Consider the following 19617-nt stretch of genomic DNA (forward strand, 5'->3'; position numbering starts at 1 on the left):
TATAAATGTATATATATGTAATATGTAAACATGTCTGTGTATTATACAATATGTCTTTTATAATAAAAAAGAGTATAAAAATTGAGAACAAATAAGAAAATTGACTACTATCACTTAATATTTAATAATTTTGTGAATGTACTAGTTACTGAAATTTACATGAGAAAGAAATGAAGTATGAAACTTGGAAAGGAGGAGACAAAGTTGAAATAGTTTATAATAATATAGTAGAATATCTACTGAACTCAAAAGAACCATGTAAGAAATTATCACAAGCAATAAGAGATTTAGTAAGGTGGCTAAATCAATATACCAAAATAATATATGTATTATATATATATATATATATATAATATTTATAAAAAGGTTGTTAGAAAGGATAATGAAGAAATGTTTATGTACAGTAACCATACTCTCTTACCTCTAAATAATCTAAACAAGAAATACAGGAGCTTTTTATGAAGAGATATTCATAATGTTACTAAAGGATCTAAAATGAAACTTGAATTTTTAGAAAGGAAGGCCTTCTTGTTGGATAAACAGACTTAATATTAGAATAATCTCAACAAATCCTAAATCAATGTGCAAGTGGTAATTCCTGCAATGTACCAATAGGATATTTTTCATTAGTGCTAGATAAACTGATTCTAAAATTCACATGGATAAATGAATGTTTAAAATGAGATAGGAAATTTTTGAAAAGAAAAAGTAATCAGGTGGACTTGGATACCTAATGATATTCAAGCATATTATGAAACATTATCTGAATAATTAAATAGTCTTAATAATTAAATTTTAATAATTAAAATAATGTACTGATTCATAAATAGAATAATAACAAAGAAAAGAGAATCCAGATATAAATACAAATATGTATGGGTATTTAGTACATGATAAAAATGTCATTTTGTATCAGTGGAGAAAAGGTAGATTAATAATGGTGCTGGACAATTGGCTAGACACATTAAAAAATGAACTTGTACAACAACCTCATTTCTTATACCATAATTTCAGTTGAAGTAAATAATTAGATTAGGAATAGGAAAGAAAAGGAGAAAGAGGAAAGGAAGAGAAAGAAAAACTATAAAATTACTAGAAGAAAATTTGACTTTTCTTTTTTTATATTCAAAAACAAAATTTGGGAATGGGAAAGACCTCTATAAATATTACATAAAAATCACAAGAACAGAGACCACCTGTGTGAGTATAATTAATTGTTAGGATTGAAAATTAAGATCACCTGTGTCAACATAATTTAACTGTTCCATGAAATTCTGACTCAAGAAGATAAGACTAAAAATCAATAAATAACTTCACTGTTTGCTTTTGGAAATTCTTGCAAATCAATTCATCTGAACAAACAGTTTACTCACCTAAATGAACAACTTACTTAGAGGGGCAATAATTTGCTCACCAAGACCTGCTTCAATAATACTTTTGCTTTGCTGTATACTATTATGGACTTTGCCCAGTTCTGACCACTTCTCTTCTTTGAAAAACACACCTTACATCATTTGAGTATAAGCCAAAATACCTTCTGAATACCATTTCCTGACATCCTCCTTTTGAGACACCACCAAGGTTTCTCAAGGTCATGTTCTCCTTTGCTATAATAGTAAGTTAATTAAATTCAGCTTTGCTTGATCAGAAGATTTTTCTGGTGATCCCTCGTGGACAGTTGATGACCCAAAGTCATTTAAAAACTTGAAATGGAAAACAATAGACAAAAGAAAAGTGATAAAGTAAGACAATATTTTGATTGCTCATCATAGACAAAATGTTATTAACCTAAATATTGAAGCCCTAACAAATCAATGAGAAAAAAATAATTGGAAAAGTGTTTTATACACACACACACACACACACACGTAAATTCACAATGAAAAAAGCTATAAAATACATGAAAAGAAGCTCAACATAAATTATATTACCATAAATGCATATTAAAACTCTAAGGAAATTCTGTTTTTCACTTTTCAGATTGGCAAAGATTAAAAAGTAGTGTATCTGTGAGGAGACAACATTGTTGTAGAGTTATTTGAGTGTAGCTTCAATGGAGTGCAGCATGGCTCCATGTAAATAAATATTACAATTTTAAACATATATGGGCTTTGACCAAAGAATTTTACTTCCCGGAATCTGTCTTCCAGATATATTCCCATAAGTGGAAAAATATATATGTATGAGGTTACTCATTTTGGCTATTTCTGGAAATAGCATATGATTAAAATCTTTAAAATATCCATTATGTGGTACAGTAAAAAGGGACATATTTGAAGGCAGCTGTTATAAATAGTAAGATCTGTCCTAATGTCCAAGGTATGTTAAATTTAAAAGTGATTACACAGTGGTATGATTTTCATACAATGATTTTAGCAAGAAAGCATATAGATATGTTATTCAAAAGATCTCTGTAAGAGCTATTGCTACTGAGGTTAACTAAATGGTTTGAAGACAGAAGTACCTTCCGCTACAAACCCTTTTGAATTCTTTGTCCACATATACACATTTATTATTACTATTATTATTACTATTATTACTTTCCCTTCATCTTAATGAAATTGAAAAGGGAGCTTGTTTCACTAAAAACTCTATAAGGCATTGGAACATTGAGTGGTTTCACTTGGGAACTGTAATGGAGCACAATAAACTTAAAGGGGAGCAAGAGAACTTTTTCTACTTCTGCAAGGTGGACAGAGGGCAGAGGCACACTGAGTGTGCCGAGAAGGGAGGCTTCTCCATTGTAGCACATTGTAGCACATTTGCAACAAATGTGCCCACATGGAGACTGATGGGGCTGGATGATAGGGTAGCTTTACTTAGGCATCCAAAAATGCATCAGTGGGTTCCACAAAAGACGGATCTCAGCAGGAAAATGGTAAGAAGGTGAATTCATCTTAATGCTGTCAAGACTGTTTATGAGCATGTGTGAAATCCCTCTATAACCCTACCTCTGCAAGATGTGGCAAGAGACTGGAGGTTTTGCAAAAACAAGTTGAAGGATAAAATTAATGCTCGTGTTACTTGAGCATTAGTGTGGTCAGAGGATAGAAGGTCATGGTAGGGCACATAAAATAGCAAAGTATTTTCAAGTAGTTTTTAACAATAACAAATGTATGTCAGAATTGTCTGGGAGCCCATGCTTGGGGCCAAGTCCTGAGATATTAGAGGATTTTAATACAATTAATAAAAAAATGTCTCCTACAGGCAAAAGAAGCACAAGATAAATTAAAGGATATTATTGTTTCTAAGCCAAATGCTCGGTTCCACACGAGTTGTTTCTGAATAACTCCCCTTCAGTGAAGAAGGAATGGCTAGTGGTAGGAGTTGCAGGAAACAAACAGATGGCATTTAAATATTTCATCAGCTCCCCACTCCCACCTACTTATTCAACTTTATTTTACTTTCATCTTCACTCTTCTACCCACCCCAATGCTCCTTGCTTCGGTCATACTATTCTTCTGAGTCCTTGTTCAAAGTCATTTTGCCCTAGGACTGTGGCTGCCAAGAGCCACTGGAGCCCTTCTTCTTAGTAATTGCTGCTTGCTAGAGATCCAGAACAGGCAGCTGAAGGAGTGTCTTCAAAGCTGCCCAGCTCCACAGGAGCAGCACAGTCCTCCACTGTCCCTTTGCACCTTAAGTCTGCATAATATTAGGGCTTAAAACAAACAGTAGCCTTGGAGGATTATTAGTTTGGAAAATCAAACAATAAACAAATTGAAATTAATTAATTCCCTATCAGGTAAACACTACATTAAGGTTGAAGCAAAACATGAAGAATTAGATGGAGTGATAATTTCAGCCTCCATAGTTAATTTTGTTTTTCTAAATTACTTTAGCATGTGTTGCCTTTACCAGTCTTGAAATTAAAGGCAAACAAATGCTTTTAATTTTTGTTGTTTTGTATTTGCTTGATATGTATTTGTGACTTATGTCACATGCCAGCTTTCTGTGGAAACCTGAAAACCCTATGAACTAACAACTAAATTTTGCTATTAAAGCATACTATATTGAAAAAATGCTTTTATGCAGGAAGTAGAAGAAAAAATAATACCTCTTATTGGCAAATTTTGATCTAATCAATGCTTTATTAAGTGGTCTCCATTCATCATGGACACTAACTGTGGATCAATGTCCTGATTTGAAACACATATCCTGTGATATGTGTTTCTGGGTTAAATGATGTTCCCCAATATTCATCATCTAGAACCCCAGAATTTGACCTTATTTGGAAATGAGAAGGCCATGGGGAGAAGTACTGAAAAGAAAGCCATGTGAACGTGGAGGCACAGATTGCTGATATGTATCTAAGACAAAGAACAGGAACAACTACCACATGGAAGGAGGGGGGCATGAGACATTTTCTGTCTCACAGTCTTCAGAAAAAACTAACCTTGTCAAACACCTTGAATTCAGACCTCTGAAAAGGGTAGTTCTGGTGAAGGCACAGATGAAAGTGAAAAGAACGGGCAAGAAAGCGTCTGTCATTTTAGAGAATACATGAAAATGCTCATCATAAAGGGAATGCTGGTAGATGTATGAATATTCCAAGTGCTTTAGTGAGTTTTCAGAAGGAGATGAGGACCATGTTAGTGGACCTGTCAGGAAAGATGATTCCTGATTCTTGTTATAAAGGGGCAGAAAACTTAGTTGAATTGTGTCCTAGTGTTGGGTGGAAGGTAGAACTTTGCAAGCTACGACCTTGGGTACTTAGCTGATGAGATTCCCAAGCAAAATATGGAAAGTGTGGCTTGATTTGTCCCCACTATATATCGTACAATGCAAGAGGAAAGAGGTAAGTTGAGAAACAAGCTATGAAGCAAAAAGGAACCAGTGTTTGATTTGGAAAATCCTCAGCCTACTCCTATTGTAAAAAAAAGAAAAAAAAAGAAAAAAAAAGAAAAAAAAAAAAAAAGAAGGATTCACTAGAGAGAACTCCAGGACTGGCTGAATGTTTTGGGAAGAAAGTAGGTGTGTGACTCAGGGGTTCAATGGCTTCTCTTAAGAAGCCAGGAGGAGAGACAGGATTATCCAGGAAGAACCTGTAGAAAACTATCCAAGAAAAGGAATGACCTGCGGAAAATCCTGCTAATGGTATGGATCCTCTTGACGTGCATGAAAGAATGACATTTTTGAGATCTTTTTAACCAACTTGGACTGAAAGGGACAGAGATGGGATGAAATGAAGGGAGAATGACTCTAAGCATGGTCCAGAGACCATGAGCAGTGGGAGACCTCCACAAACCCAGAGAGCAAAGCATCTGGACACAGAGAATTATTTTCAGGCCTTGAAACCTAATAGAACTTGCCTTGTTGAGTTGTGAACTTGCTTTGGACCAGTGAGCACTTTATTCCTTCCACGTTCTTCCTTTCAGAATCGGACTGTCTATTGGAGCTTGTCTTGCCTACAGGAGGCAGACAACTCATCTTCCATTTTTACATGTCCGCAACTAGAGAAGAATTTTGCCCCAGCATAGATCATATCTAGAGTCTCAACCATACTTGATCCAGATTATTTAAATGATGGGATTTGAAACTTTTTGAGTTGATATTTTAGGATGGTAGTACTCATTCAGGAATGGGTTAAGAATTTCAGGGATGTTGGGATGGGATGAATGTCTACATGTGGGATAGATGTGAATATGGGAAAGACAGAGAGCACACTATATGTGGTTGTGTAGCATCTGCCTCCAAAATTCATGTTTACCTGGAACCTAAGAATGTGAATATTTGGAAGTAGGATTTTTGCAGATATAATTGGTAAACATAAAATGAGTCCATATAGGATTAGGGTAGGCCCTAAATCCAGTTACAAGAAAGTCATGTCAAGGTAGAGGCAGAGATTGCTGTGATACATCTAGAAACTAAAGAACACCAAGGATTGCCAGTAACCAGAGGCTGGAAGAGAAGCATGAGACCATTTCCCCATCATCAGTAATTCCAGAAGGAACCAGCCCTGCCAACACCTTAAATTCACACTTTTAGCATCCAGAACTGTGAGAGAATGAATTTCTGTTGTCTTAAGCCATCTAGTCTGTGGTACTTTGTTATGGCATCCCCAGGAAATTATTATACTCTCTCAAACAAAACATGCCATATATGCATTTTTTTATAGTCAACTTAATTTTATGGTAATGCTGAAGTTTTTGTTTCTGCTGACAAACATTATTGAAAGCAACAAACATTGGGACGCCTGAGTGGCTCAGCAGTTTAGTGCCTGCCTTTGGCTCAGGGGGTGATTCTGGATTCCCGGGTTCAAGTCCTGCATTGGGCTCTTTGCATGGAGCCTGCTTCTCCCTCTGCCTGTGTCTCTGCCTCTCTCTGTGTGTCTCTCATGAATAAATAAATAAAATCTTTAAACAAAAAAGAAAGCAACAAACATTTATTGCACATTTCTGAATTTCCAGGCACTATGCATTAATAAATCCCTGCAACTACTGTGAAACAGGCATTATTATCCCTAGTTTACAGGTTGGGACGTTCTAATCTCTATTGACATGGAGGGGTCTTATAATATTAAGTAGAAAAATAAGCATTTAAATACATATCTATTTAACTCATGTGTTTATAGTCTACCTATTAATTTATAATGAGAAAAAAAATGAGTTATTCTAACATATAACAAGATTTTAACTCACATCGAGCAAAGAAAAGAACACTCATCCTTTACCAGTGTGCAATCTATATATATTTAATTTTCTTCTCCAACCCTGCAAGATGTTGCTCAATGTGTCATCAATCAGGATGAGCTTACAAATTCATTTAGAAGTGCAAGCACATTCAAGTGTGCCATATAGTCAATTCCTTTTTCAATGAGAGTTCTCTCTGACACCACAAACCTTTTATGTTTAAGCGAGCCTAATGACAAGACCATTACTTCAGGTATTGACCAAAACTTGTAAATAGAAGAGCAATAGGGAGGTTCTTCTAAAGATGTTATTACAAAGTGGAAGCAGATGAACAAATGCATTACTCTCTTTTAAGTAGAATTTGCCTTTTGCTCTCTGTTCATATTTGTGAACTTTAATGAGACTGATGTATGGCAAAGTAATTCTTACCTTTTTAAAAGGGGCATCTGTTATACTGATGCTACCAACAATAGGGCTGTGACAGTTCATTAAAAGTAAAATAGGAGTGTTTGGGTTGAGCAGGAGGCCTGTGTGGCTCACCTCAAGCTTCAGCTGCATACAGCACTGGGATTCTACCTGCTATATATGTCAGGAGGAAGAAGACTGGAGAGGCTTCTGAGGGAGAATTTATTTTAAGGAATGATGGGGACACCAGAATTGGAATCCTCTATTAACAAAACTTTGGCTCTAAAATGGGAGATGTATTAGTTTGCTAAGGCTTCCATAACAACGTAACACAGACTGGATGGCTTAATGCTACAAATTTATTTTCTCAAACTTCTGGAGGCTGAAAATTTGAGATCAATATGCCATCAGGGTTGATTTCTTCTGAGGCCTCTCTCCATGGCTTGTAAACGGCCGTCTTCTCCGTGTGCCTTCACGTGGTCCTCTGTCTGTATATGTCTGTCACCAGGCTTCCCCCTCCTATAGGGACATCCATCGTATTGGGATAGGGCCCACCCTAGTGACCTCATTTTACCTTAAGCCTTTAAACAATCACATCTGAAGTACTTGGGGTTAGAACTTCAACATATAAATTTGGGGGTGATACAATTCGACTCCCAATAGGAGAGCTGATTCTAAGCACAATGTTGTACTTGTCAAAAAATTAGTCCCTGACCCAGATGCACATAGATTTATATGGAATTCCTCTGGAGGGTTTGAGAGATTAAGACTATGAGGTGCTATAATAGCCCTATGATAAAACAGAACAGCAGAAGTGAAGGAAGCATTTATACTTCGACATTGGCCATAGTGCCTGTGGAAAATGCACTGGGTTCAGAATGTTAGAGATGCTGAAGGAATAAAAAATTTCCACTGACTCTGGAAAAGACTTAGCTTTCAGCAGTTCTTTCCCTACCTATTGCTAAATCCAGTTAGTTGATGAGTAGCTGATAAACCATGGATTCAGTCCTGTGGGCCCTGAATCATGTTTTATGATTAACACAGCTTCGATTCATTAATCCTTTCAAGAATCTGGACAATGGAAATTCTCTGAAACAAAAAATGGACTTCGCCTGGCCATCCTCAAATTTTCTAGTAAAGTTTTAAGTGTCCTGCTGTCCGCAAAACCATCACGGCTATTTCCAGGTTTCTATATTTTAATAAAAAGCTTGAGCTAATGGCTCTTTTTTTTCTTCTCCCACAAAGAACCACATTGGCTCTCTGAGGTATCCATTTCAGCAGGGATGCAAGTTTCTGGCAGAGGAAGAAGCAGCAACAATGCCCAACAAAAGTGCCAGCGGCAGCAGAAGAGATTGGAAAAAGTCTTGCCAATGCCTGATGGAGACAGTGCATCCGTGGGGAACAGAATGTAAATCAAAGTGCCTTCCTACAGTTTTCCAACAGAGTGGTCTTGGCAGTAGGCATCCCTGTGGGAAGCTGAATCTGGAGATGAAAGGAGGGTAGAATGTAGAATCCATGTGGTTGGTTATAGGCCTTAGCCGTGAGTATATATAAAGTAACTTTGGGAATAAAGGTATGTTTTAAGATACTTTAACAGGGACTGAAGTGTCACTGACAGCAAGATGAGAGACCAATTGTCATAAATGGGCCATTTCTACTCATGACCTAGGGCGGCAACTTTGTATGATTAGTATGAATGATGCTTTCTAGAGTTGTGTTCTAGGGACCATTCTGCCAATTTCTACTTTCTATTCTACATTATTCTATATTTTTTGTATTCTATAGACATGGTTCAGGGCAACTGCTCATGTCCATGATCTTTGACCCAATTTTAAGTACTAATTTGGGTTGCCCTTAAGAAACACCTTAGATGTACATATTAATTTTTCTAGCTTATAATGTATTTTCACATGTAGAATTACATTTTTATCTTTTTACCCTCACAAACTCTATGAGGTAAACATTTTATTCATAGCTAATGGGAAATACATCTAGGAGTTATTTTGCTATTTCTACCATAATATTGTAATAACACAATTCCTAGCACATAGTAAATGATCAGAAAACGCCTGATAATCATGGAATTATTCTTTCATTATATAAACCTATGAAAAATGTATGTTCAAATAAAGATTTAATTATGATAAAATAGATGTTTTAGATCTTCATGGATACAATAACTGTATTCATGGTCAGCCATACAAGTAAGAATTGTGGAGAGTCCCGTGTTTTCCAATTTCGTGAAGACAAAAAAGGTTCCAGCGTTTCTGAACTGCACCATACTCAATGGCAAGTAAATGATATTGTACTTTCTTTCTTCCAGTAGGACCAATAAGGGGGATAGAACTAGAAAATGGCTTCCCCATTTTATTATTAAAATCCATTCATTCATTCAACAAATATGTATTGAATGCATACTATGTTCAAGTGTTGTTCTTGCTGCTGATGAATTGTCATTGGAAGAAAAGATCCCTGCACTTAGGGACTTTAGAGTCTGTATTTAATTACTTCCTCTTACGTTTTGCATTATAGTGATTTAACTTTGGAAATTATAATGTAGTTACTTATATAATTTTATAGTTAAAGATAATGTATGAGTCATACTTGTCTTCTTGCAAATGTCAAAACTCCAACACAAACTGACTAAAGGAAAAAAAAGAAGAGTGTGTTGGGTAAACATGGCTGAATGAATACACAAACTCATGTTGAATCAAGAGGTCTCTGTCTTTCTCAGTATTTATTTTATTTTCCTCTGCATTGGCCTTGTTTGCTGGAAGATTGTCTAACACAGGGACTTCTAGACCTCCAGGCCTTAATTCTACCAGTTTAGTAATCCGCAGAAAAGGATGTCTCTTTTCTTTTTTCTTTTTTTTTAAGCTATTATTTATTTATTCATCAGAGACACAGAGAGAGGCAGAGATACAGGCAGAGAGAGAAGCATGCTCCCTGTGGGAAGCCTGATGCATAACTTGATCCCGGGGTGTGACCGTGGGATCACACCCTAAGCCAAAGGCAGACACTCAACCACTGAGCCACCCAGGTACCCCGAAAGTCTCTTTTCTAACAAAAGTCCCAGGAATTAGTGTTGCTGTCTCATAATTGGTCTCTATGTCCATTAATGAATAATAAATCACTGACATTCAGGCAATGGCTTCAACTCCTATGCCAGTGGAGGCACTTGTCTCATCTGAACAACATAAGCTCTTAATAGATTGAAAAAATGGTGTTTTGTTACCGAAAAAAGCAGAATTTAGTGATGCATATTGAAATTAAGTGACTTTTTACAGTGAAATTAAGTGACTTTGGAAACAGAGCCAAATTAGGTCTTAGATCTCTGAGTCCTGGGCCAGAATTTTTCAATTGTACTTCACTGTCAGTTTTTATTATGGAGAGTAAATAAGATCATGAGCTTAATTGTTCCTTGAAAAAGTAATAATGTGCTGAATAAATAGCTATTATACATGATCCCTAGGCAATAATCTTGAAAGTTCCAGATGTCCTGATTTAATTTGTACATTTAAAGTGCATTCAATCTGAGTGAATGTATTAGTAAAGTTATTTGGGAAATATGCTATAATTAGTAGTTTTTTATTCAGTGGGTCTTGATAATGACTATTTGAAGATAATAATAATCTTCTGGACTAAGACAATGAAAAGTTCTCTCTAAAGTAAAGACTGAGAAGTGTTAGGGCAACATTTCCATTCCAGCAGGGCTTCAGGGCTGTCCCACGAAGCTCTTTAAAATGGCTATTTGGTCTGTTTACTCAACTCTTTCCAGGCTGAGTCCTGTGGAACTTCACCACAATCAACTCCTTGGTTAGGCAGCTCTCTTCTCAATTATCTGAACTGCTTTTTTACAGGGGAAAGTATTCCTCTTTTATTGTTTCTCTAAGGAGAATCCTATATTTTATCTTTTCTTAAAATATATTTTCTTCTTATTTGACAAGAGACATGTATGGCATATTATTTTTTTTTAAGATTTTATTTATTGATTGATGAGAGACACACAGAGACAGGCAGAGGGAGAAACAGGTTTCCTATGGAGGGCCCCACACGAGATTCAATGTCAGGACCCCAGGATAAGACCCTGAGGCAAAGGCAGACACTCAACCACTGAGTTACCCAGGCATCCTATGTATGATCTATTAAATCCAAATTTGGAAACATCCGAAACCTAAAACCAGTCCTTCTTTCTTTGAGGAAAAGGGAAAATTTAATATTAAAAATTTCTGTAGAAGTGAGAAAAAATTTTTATTCCATTCTTTTAACATACCAAAGCAAAGAGAAAATACAGTAGTGTTTTCATGTTAAGAGAGTTTGAATCATTTATAATAATAATCATATGTTATAATTTTTTTGGAAAATATAAGTACTTTTTCTATTGTAAATTAAGAGGTTTTTAAGAAATAAGTTGGAAATTTAACTTTCTTAACATAAACATGTCCTGTACATAATATTTATATAATCCAAATTCATTACTCTAAAGGGAGCATTTACTTGCAAAACTGGTCTTACTATAATTAAACTTTGGCAAACCAGAACTTTGATGAATTAAGTAATAGAGCCCTAAATATTTAGAAGAGAAAGTGACCTTAGAAATGTTAGGTCTCTCCAAAACATTTTATAGTTCAAAAAACTAGTCAGAGTAATGATTTATCCAAGTATGTAATTACAAATATCAATTTTCAAGTACATCGTAGCATACATACTGTTCAAGTTTGTTTCAAGTATATAACAATTACCTGTTGTTTTATTTGTTAACATGTTGAATTTTTTCCTATAAATTATTCAAGATGAAATCATTTCCTAAGAAACTTCAGTGTTTCAGAAGTTTCCTCCATTATTTTCCATGAAATCATCCCATAGCCACATGATTTATGAGAAATGAACACAGACTCTATATTCAATGAAAGCTGGAGGAGCTAACACTCAAAAGTACAAAATGGTTGGAAAGAATGTCCATAACAGTAGATATTCATCAGGGATGGCATGTAAGGGTGAAAATAGTTAAAAGGTATCTAATGGGGTCACTTGGGTGGCTCATTTGATTAAATCTGCCTTTGGCTTAGGTCATCATGATCCCACATCCTGGGATCCAGTCCCATATTGGGCTCCCTGCTTCTCCTTTTTTTTTTTTTTTTCCTGCTTCTCCTTCTGCCCCTCCTCCCACTTGTGTGTGCACTTTCTCTTTCTCAAATGAATGAATGAATGAATGAATGAATGAATAAATAAATAAATAAATAAATAAAATCTTTTTTTAAAGGTATTGAACAGATAATACCACACTTGCAGCTCACAAGGTCCAGCAAAAAAGCAGTCTTTGAGGAAAAAGCAAAATACTTAAGGTAAGGTGCAAAAACAATATCTTTACTACAACAATGGTGTCAAGAGGGAATTGGCTAGAAGCAGATGACACAGGACTAAATGAGAAATATCTACAACCATAATCGGGAAATCATTTGATCTGTGAGAATAAGAAAAAGAATGTTTGCTTGGAGTGATGGGGAAAGAACTATACTGTTGCTTATTATCATTGACAAAGAGTAGAATCTCAAAACTCTTAGGTTAAAATTCCTGGATCATAGGGGCTTCTGGGTGACTCAGTCAGTTAAGTGGCTGACTCTTGGTTTCAGCTCAGTTCACGATCTCAGGGTCATAATATTAAGCCCTAGGACAGAGTCTGCTTCAGATTTGCTTTTTTTCTCTCTCCTTCCAGCTCACATGTGTTCTATCTCTCTTTATCTATCTCAAACAAGCAAACAAACAAATAAATAATAAATAAATCTTTCTTAAAAACCCTAGATCATAGAAAAATCTCCAGTTAGCCTGAAACACATCCTTACACCATCTGAAATATAAACTTTCTGTAAAAAAGGGATTTAACAAGACAAGAAGGGAGAGGGGATAAGATAGTGTCACCATTGGGCAGACAAAACAGTAGCCTAAATATTTCTTCTTGGATTATAACAACTAAATAAGAGTATCAGAAAGGGAGACAGAACATGGAAGACTCCTAACTCTGGGAAACGAACTAGGGGTGGTGGAAGGGGAGGAGGGCGGGGGGTGGGGAGAACTGGGTGGCGGGCACTGATGGGGGCACTTGATGGGATGAGCACTGGGTGTTATTCTGTATGTTGGCATATTGAACACGAATAAAAAAATAAATTTATTATTAAAAAAAAAAGAATAATCACCACCCAGAAATAACAAACAAACCTTCTGAAGACCCTCCTTACTGAGAGATTTTTAGGCAAAGTGTTGAAGGTATGGCCTGGTTTCTCCATACTGTTTCTAGTAAAATGCAAGATGAAAGAGATAAGTTCAAGGAAACGGAATTTGAAGATTTGGGAAATACTATTTATATTACAAAAAAAAGAAGGCATATTCTAGAGAGAAGAACAAAGATGTAGCTGGAAAATCCTTTGTTAAAGAGATCATGGGTGGAGCAGAAGGGATGATTGGAGACATTCTAAGCAAGGGAAGGATTCAATATGCCATGGCCAATGTCAAGATGCATGTAGTTGGGAGTGCAGCCTTTGGGAGTTGAGACTGACCTGTGGCCAACAGCCATCAAGAATATGGGGACCTCAGTCTTAAAACCATGAGGAACTGAATTCTGTCAATAAGAATGAACTTACAAATATATTCTTCCCCAGAATCTTAATATAAGAACTCAGTCAAGCTGACATTTTTAAACAACATATTAATTATTCTATCAGAAGATTTATATCAGATTTATATATCAAAAGATAGTATGAGAAAAAAAATAAATAAATAGAAACACCATGGATATGCAAATATAAATTAGATTTTTTTAAAAAATTAAAAATAACTATATTTGTTATGTTTAAAAATAGATAAACATATAATAAAAAGACAAACTGGTGAATTTCATTAGAAAACTATAAACAGTTAAAATTCTAGACTTGAGAATTATAATATGTAAAATCAGAAACTCTTGTTACTTTGACTTAACAGCAGACTGGGAACAACAAAACAAAATTAAGAATTGACAGAAAATAGAAAATATACAAACTGAAGCACAGATAAGTGAACTAAAAGGACAAATTGAAAGCATTAGATTAAGGTGGGAGAAAGTGAAAAGTCTTACAGAAGTTAATGGGAAAATCAGGACAAAAGCAAGAGAATGGGACAGAAACAAAAGTTAATGAGCATACATTTTTTAAAAATTTAATAAATCCAGATTCAAAAAACTCTGAAGCCCTTAGCAAGATAAATATAAAGAATAATCAATCTAGAAACATCATAAGACTGCTAAAAATCAAATCAGTGGCAAAACTTTTTTCCTCAACTTTATTGAGGCATAACTGACAAAATGTGCATGTATCTTAGCTACACAATGTGATGATTTTATATATATATATATATAGTAAAATGTTACCATAATCAAGCTAATCATCAAATCTGTCACCTTACATTGTGTGTGTGCATATCAAGAATACTTAAGTTCTACCCTCTTAGCAAATTTCAAGTATGCCATACAGTATTATGGGTATCTCTTTGAGGTACATATTTCATTTCCTTTGCAAATAAAATCTAGAGGTGGAATTGCTGGGTCATATGGTAGTTTTATTTTTATTTTTTGAGAAACCCCCATACTGTTTTCCATAATGGCTGCATTGATTTACATATTCCCCAACAATGTGCAAGGGTTCCCTTTTCTCCATATCCTTCCCTACACTTGTTATCTTTTGCCTTTTTTAACAGCCCTTCTTACAGGTATGAATGATATCTCACTGTGGTTTTGAATTTACATTTACATTAATTTACATTTCCCTCATAATTAGTGATGTTGATTAGTGACAGTATTGGCTCCAGTGTTCAAATTCTGTTCCCGGTAAGCTGTTATTTTATGTATGCTTCTCTCACTAGTTTGTCCTGTGACCTTAATTCTCTGATGGATTTAAGAAGATTTATCATTTTTCAGTTTCTTCAGCTTTTTTCTTTTTATGAGGATAGAAATGATGGCTTCCAAGTTCCTTACCCATCAAAGCTAGCTTTGGAAGACTTCATCTCTATTTTTGAAGGATATCTTTGTTGGTTATAGAATTTTGAATTAGAATTTTGTATCATTTTCCTTCAATCCCTTAAATTATAGGTTATTGTCTAGTTTTTGAACATTTATACTGAAAAAATAAGCATCAATCTTTTTTTTGAAGGTAATATATCTTCTTCTATCTACATTTAAGATTTTGCCTCTGGCTAATTCACCAGCTTCAATCTAACTGTATATCCTGTAGCAATCCTGTGACCCAGCTGTAAGCCTGCTCAGCCATGGCCCAGGAACCAATTCTCCATGTTCAGGAACCCAGCAATAGGCACACACATTCATACCCCTGGAGCCAATAACATGGAAATGTTTTCCTGCAATTGAGGAATTACTGGAGACTCGGTGTGGACTAGCTTAAGAATTGAAAACTCCAGAGGTCCCAGCCTTCTCTATGTTTTATCTCCAGAAACCTAACCAGATTCTCATTCTGAACAATGCAGAAAATCTTCATGTGTCCAACAGGGGAGGGAAAGATATCATTTTGAAATAAGTCTAGAGTATTCTTTCCCTCATTATATTCCTGTAACAGAGACAAGACCTCAAGGTGAAAAGTTTTCCTAAAGTATTAATGGCAGGGGGAAGGGCAGCCCCCAGTAGTCTTTCTTTCTTACCCAGGAGGGAATGAGGAAGCAAAGAAGCATTTGTGAAAGTCATATCTCAGGGATATAGGCACACTAAAAGGCCAAGGTTTAATAATAAAAATTTAGAGATTTGTTTCTTCCCTCCCAACACTTATATCCACATCAGTGGGGCATCTGTACAATAATAGATGATTAAAACTGAAAGAACTACAAATCTTAGACCTTATTTAAGAAGTCACTAGAGAAGCCCAAAGACAACAGTGGAGACAAACACTAATACACCAGAGGAAATTCTAGTTTCTGACATAGCTTCAACAAAGGTAAACACAGGCTAACTTCTGGCCAGATAAATAAAACTTCACATCAAAAGCCTGTTTACCTCAGTTCCTTTTACCTGGAACATCATACCAAGCTTTAAACAAAAATTATAAGGAATACTAAAAGGCAAAAAGGAAAATGAAAAAAAATAAAAAACCACTGTGCGAAGATATAGAACAGCATTAGAATCCCACATATGGCAAAGATTTTAAATTCCAGATGTAATAATTTCAAAATAACTATGATTAACATGCTAAGATATGTAATGGCAAAAGTAGGCAGTATACAAGAATAGATGGATAACATAAGCAGATAAATGAAAACTCTATAAAAGAATCAAAAGGGAATTCTAGAAATAAAAAAACTAAAGCAAAAATATAAAATGTAAAATTGTAAAATTTCTGGAAGGCAACATAGGAAAAATCTAAGTGACCTTGAGTTTGGCAGTGAGTTTATTTTTTTTAGAAGGTTTTATTTATTTATTTGAGAGAGGAGGGAGAGAGAGAGAGAGGAGAGAGGGAGAGAGAGAGAGAGAGAGAGAGAGTGTACAAAAGGGGGAGCACAGGAGGAGCAGAGGGAGATGTTGAAGCAGACTCCCTGCTGGGCAGGGAGCCTAACACAGAGCCCAGGCAATGACTCTGAGATCAGGACCTGAGCTGAAGGGAGATGCTTAATCAACTGAGCCACTCAAATGCTCCTGGCAATGAGTTTAGATACAAACCACAGCAACAACATAATCCATGAAAGAAAAAAAATGCAACAAGTTGAACTTTATTAAAATAAGACATTTCTGCTCTGTGAAAGACACTGTCCAGAAGGTAAAGAGACAAGCCTCATACCTGGAGAAATATTTACAAAATAAATATCTGATAAGGGACTTGTATACAACATATACGAAGAACTCTTAAAATTCAACAATAGGAATACACATAACCCAATTTAAAAATGGAAAAAAAATAAATCTGAAATTATGGATTGTAATCTTATTGTTTAAATGAGGTTTGAAATCTGACTGTTAGCTCTTTAGGTCGCTACTTATTAGCTGAGATATTTATCCCCCCCAAAAAAGCTATTAAATATCTCTGAATCTTAATATATCTTTTTAAAAAGTGGCCATGATAAAAAAAAAAGTGGCCATGGTAACTACCTCAGAGGTTACTGAGTGGATAGTAAAAGAGACACATATATCAGTGTAGTTAGTGTGGCTATAAACAGTGATTCAAACCAAATAGCAGTAGTGTCAATATTTATTTCTTGAGGACTCAGTTTTGTCATTAGTAAAATAACTCCAAGAAAACACTATTGTCTCTGTAAAAACAATCCTTATAAATAATATTTAATAAATTAAATATTATTCAGTCTAGTGTTCCCATGACGTATCCATTAGGACAAGAAGCCACTGAAAATTCAGAAATTGGATAAAACTATATTAAAATAACCCCTGCAGCATTTGTATGTGCTTCAATGACTATTACCCTTAATTACTTTAAGGTATTACCTTTAATCACTTTAACTAATACCCTTATATATAAATTTTAAGACATGACTTCAACACTATTGATGCTGTAGTTCTTGGCGTAGAGAATTTTATATTTTCCTGCCTGGATATCTTATCGTCTTTGTCCAGTTTTCTGTGGGTCAAGTATCTGGATGTGACTTAGCTGAGAACTGTAGGCTCAAAGTCTATCATAAGATTGTTCTCAGGCTGTCAGCTGTGTCTATGATCTTACCTGAAAGATTCATCACAAGGAGGAAGTTCTGCCTCCAAGCTAACTCATGTGGTTGTTGGCAGGACTTGACTCTTCACCCTGTAGGTTTATCTACAGGTTTGTCATATAATATGGTCATCGATTTTCCCAAGGGTAAGCAATCCAAGAGAAATTGTGGGACAGTATGTCTTTTTTTAATAAGCTAATCTTAGAAGTGACATTCCAACACTTCTACATTTTATTCAATACAAGCGATACAGTTAAGTCAAGCCTACACACAAGAAGAAGGAATTACACAGGGCATGGATATCAGGAAGAAAAGGTTATTGGGGACCATCTTAGAAGTTCTTTACCCTAGTGATTGCCTTATACTCTTAGATGAGACTTAAAATGACATCATACTAAGTCACAATGGGATAACTTGGCTGACCAAATTGGAAGAAATAAGAACATGAACATTATAAACTCTTTTAAATATTATATCCAAGTTTACTGAATGGTTTGTAGAGGCTGTAAAAATTATTACTGTTAATTGTTAAGAAATAAAAATTAAAATGGGAGGTTCTGGAGGGAGGCTACAAGAAAATGTTCTATTTTTTTAAAGTATGCAATAAGTATAGAAGTTTCCTAGAAACAAGATACTGAAAAGCTTGACATTGATGCCTCTTAAAATATTTGAAGAATTCAGAAATAATAACAGAGATCACAAGGAAACCATCATGTGTTCTCTAAATAGAAACAGAGAAATCTGTTTCTTCTCTTCCTCCTCTTCCCCTTCCTCCTCTCCTCTTCCTCCCCCCTCCTCTTCCTTCTTCTTCTTTTTCTTCTTCATAAGATGATTGAATATGAAATTGATAATAACATTGTTATTGGCTCTACTATTGATTAAAAATATACCAATATTTTTATAACCAACATTGGTTAATTACTGATAATCTTTCACACTCTAATAAAGTGAAAAAAGTTTGCTGTCATCAGTACTCTATCAAATACTTTTTATTAATAAAGTTTAGGAGTTCTAAATTAAATTTTCAGGTGATACAGAGTTATGTTCCAATAGAAAATTCAGCTACAAAATGTTAATGGATTTGAACAATGAACCAGATCTAAAGTGGATATTAATAGAAGTGAAAACAAAATTTTAAACTAGTTTTAAAGTAGCAATTTTATTACAGGAATGTGGCTGAAAATGTTTTATGAAAAATATATTTTGACGAGCAGGGCCTACCATGAAAAAAAACAGAGAGGTATTGAGAAAATCATTTCGTTGAATGATAAATTAGACACTAGGAGGCAGTGCTGTGGCAGATTGTAAAGGAACCTGCCTTCCCTAATATTGCTGCAGAGAATGACAGAAATTTCCTATTCCAAGAGAAGAAACCCAGATGAGAAAGGGACTGATCCTTGATCTGGATCAGTGTTTCTCAAAGTTTTTGATCCGGGATTTCTTCATTCTTAGAAATCATTAAGGAACCTAAAAAGCTTTTGTTTACAAAGGTCAAATCTATTGATATCCATCCTATAAGAATTTTTTAAAAATGTATTACTTCATTTAAAAAGAATAATAATAAGCCTGCCATATGTTAACATAAAAAACTTTTTAAAAACAAAAAATAACTATTTTTCCAAAACAAGAGAAAACTTTAAAGATATTATTGATGTTATTTTATAGTTTTGCAAATCAGCATACGATCTGGGTTAATAGAAAACACCTGGATTCTCATATCTGCTCCGCATTCAATCTGTTGCAGAGTATGTTATTTTGATTTAAATATATGAGGAAAATCCAGCTTCAAACACAAATGTTAGAAAACTGAAGAGTGTTTTGATAGTTTTTTTATATAATTAAGAATATTTTTCTTTGTTACTATGCTCAAACTGGAGAAGTGGTACTTTCTTAAAGG

General features: G+C 34.9%; 1 long non-coding RNA gene across 6 annotated transcripts in view; it reads left to right on the forward strand.

Moving 5' to 3' along the window:
- Positions 1-19617, forward strand: part of LOC144302653 (uncharacterized) — a 540109-nt gene that overhangs the window by 350348 nt on the left and 170144 nt on the right. For 5 of the 6 annotated variants that reach the window (XR_013369624.1, XR_013369623.1, XR_013369627.1 and 2 more), the window contains 2 exons: positions 8280-8442; positions 12298-12379. The exons of the other annotated variant lie outside the window; for it this stretch is intronic. This is a non-coding gene — a long non-coding RNA (uncharacterized LOC144302653). The remainder of the gene's footprint in view (positions 1-8279; positions 8443-12297; positions 12380-19617) is intronic. 6 annotated transcript variants of the gene reach the window in all.

Source organism: Canis aureus, chromosome 31, assembly GCF_053574225.1.
Source record: "Canis aureus isolate CA01 chromosome 31, VMU_Caureus_v.1.0, whole genome shotgun sequence".
NCBI lineage: Eukaryota > Metazoa > Chordata > Mammalia > Carnivora > Canidae > Canis > Canis aureus.